This window comes from Gigantopelta aegis, unplaced genomic scaffold, assembly GCF_016097555.1.
Source record: "Gigantopelta aegis isolate Gae_Host unplaced genomic scaffold, Gae_host_genome ctg2066_pilon_pilon:::debris, whole genome shotgun sequence".
Classification (NCBI taxonomy): domain Eukaryota; kingdom Metazoa; phylum Mollusca; class Gastropoda; order Neomphalida; family Peltospiridae; genus Gigantopelta; species Gigantopelta aegis.
Window position 1 is genome coordinate 175,042 of NW_024532839.1, and position 2,771 is coordinate 177,812.

At 38.9% G+C, this 2,771-nt stretch overlaps 1 pseudogene; it reads left to right on the forward strand.

The window, feature by feature from the left end:
- The first annotated feature begins 1,483 nt into the window (after positions 1–1,483).
- LOC121391307 lies at positions 1,484–2,126 on the forward strand (annotated as a pseudogene).
- Positions 2,127–2,771: the final 645 nt, after the last annotated feature.

Below are 2,771 nucleotides of genomic sequence, written 5' to 3' on the forward strand. Positions count from 1 at the left end.
GGGGTGGGGTATTATTTAATAACTAACGGCTGCTCTCTTGTCAGGCTAGATATCTTGGGGGGGCATGGAGGAGAAGAGACGAAAGTGAGACGACTCACTGATCGTAAATTTGTGTTTTGGGGGACTGGGGGGGGGGGGGGGGCACCTGGGGGGGGTGAAGATTTCTAATTATCTCTTTGTAAGTGCTAATGTGTGTCATATGACAATCATGCAATTTGTAAATTAGTATAAGAATGAACATCAATTACAGTTCTAACTATGGTCGTGGACACGTAGCTGGATTGATATTAAGGTGTGTTTTTTAGTATGAACAAAAATTAATGATGCCATGAATGCTTATTGAATGGTTATATAAACTTGTAACTGACCGATCAGATTGTTTGCCTGGAGTTTATTATATGAATAAAATCTGAAATACTTTTTTTTTATTTGACACAGGCTCAAAAAAAGGAACAGTCAAGTTTTATTCTAATGGGTTACTGAAAGTAGAAGAACTGAAGATGAAAAGAAAGAGCTGAGTCAGTCTATCTTTGTATATGTCTCTTTACACATCTTGCAAACTATAGTCTTGTATATTCTGTATATTCTTGTATATTTTTTTGATTCTAGGGAGTTGGAAGAGAAAAAACAAAAAGAAAAACAAACAAAAAGGGATGAACGTCATTGGACTGATGAAAAGACTCTCAAGGACATGACAGAGAGAGATTGGAGGATATTCCGTGAAGACTACAACATTACTACTAAGGTGGACGCATTCCTCCGCCCATTAGATACTGGGCTGAAGCTGGCTTGCCTGATGAGATTGCCAAAGTCATCCAGGGACTTGGCTATAACTGATCCCACTGCTATCCAACGAAAACTATTCCTATATGTTTGTTGCAAATCGTGACATTATTGGAATAGCTGAGACAGTAGCGGAAAGACAGCTGCTTTTGTAATACCTCTTCTTGTATGGGGGTCACTGGGTTTGCCAAAAAATTGTTAGGTAATGTAATTTCTTAGTCCCCACCACTATTATAATGTGTAACTTCCTCTAGAGGATCTGAAACTGATCCTAGGAACCTTACGCTATTATTCTGGCTCCGACACGTGAACTGGCCCAAAAGATTGAAGAGGAGACAATGAAATTTGCTCAACCCTTGGTGTTCGAACATGTGTCGTTAGTTGGAGGATTGCTCCCACGGAGGAACAAGGTTTCCAATTGAGTTAGGCTGTGAGATAGTTTCGCTACACAGGTCGTCTTATAGACGTACTAGAGAACAGGTATCTTGTTTTAGCTCAGTGTAACTTATGTTGTGTTAGATGAAGCTGATCGTATGATTGATCTTGGCTTGAACCAGAGGTGCGAAAATATTAGATATCTTCCTGTTTCTAAACATGAAGCCTGACCAACTGAGGATGCAAGAAATCCAGAAAAGATGTTAGCCGGGATGAACCATTCACGTTCATCGTTATCGTCAAGACAGTCATGTTTACAGCCACTATGCCTGCAGCATGTGGAACGTCTAGCGCGATCCTATTTACGTCGGCGGCTGTAGTTTATATCGTCTATTGCAAACCCACAGAGAGAGTAGAGCAGATTGTCTACATGGTCTCAGCAACTGAGAAGAGAAAGAAATTGTTGAATTTTTACAAGACGATGTAGAAACCTCCTATATCATATTTGTCCATACAAAAGAAGGTGCTGATTACTGGACTAAGTTGGTGTCGCTGGAAAAGATGGGATAACCGAGCACAACTCCTTCATGGAGGTCTAACCAGAGCACGTGAATTTTGCCCTTGCTAGTCTTAAGAAAGGTGACAAAGCTATTCCTTGTAGCTACTGATGTAGCTGGAAGAGGAATTGACATTGGTAAGTATGACTGATAATGTTAATATTAAGATGTCTTTCCGGGATGTTTCCATGGTGATCAATTATGATATGCAAAAATCTATAGAGGATTATAACGCATCGTATTGGACGAACAGGACGAGCGGAGCGCAAAGCAGGTATGGCTGTTTTTCCTTACCAAAGACGACACTGCAGTCTACTATGATTTGAAAGCAGCTGTTACTAGAGAGCCCTGTGTCAACTTGTCCAACGAATAATGAACCATCCCAGATGCCAACACAACATTGTACAGTAGTCCGGAGGAAGAAACGGAAAAGATGAGACCATTTTTGCCAGTTGAGTCAGTCCTGTATTTATACAAGTTGTACAAATTTAACTTTGAAACTTTTAAAAGTAATTTAAATGATGTTACAAAATACTGTGAAAAGTGGTACAAAAGGGCTGTAATAAGAAAGGGGGTAAGTATGGGTCATATAGCACGGGGACACTGTAATTGTTTTATTGTATAAAACATGATATATCATTATACTGTAGTTGTATCATATGATATGGGTGTGGTCTCTGTTTGTAGCTTTTGAACAATCTCAAATTCTGATTTCTTGAGTCCTAAAAACTCAGAGCATTGTCGCTAAGAAGTTTCTCCCTGTAATAACATCACATAAAATTACTATAACAAACAACAAACCTTCTTGACCACTCCCATCTCTTCAGTGACTCAATCAACTTCCCGGATGATGTTCACGCCAATGGGAAAGGATAATCACAACCTCCAAAATTCTCTATCCTAGAAGAGAATACAACATGAACACAGACAAGGAAAACCATTATTACCTTCTCCTATAATATCTACAGTATTCATGCTGTATCATCATAACTAACGAATCGTATAGATTTTCCTAAATATTTCCTTTAACCAAAACTATGACTTCTTTTTGTAAAA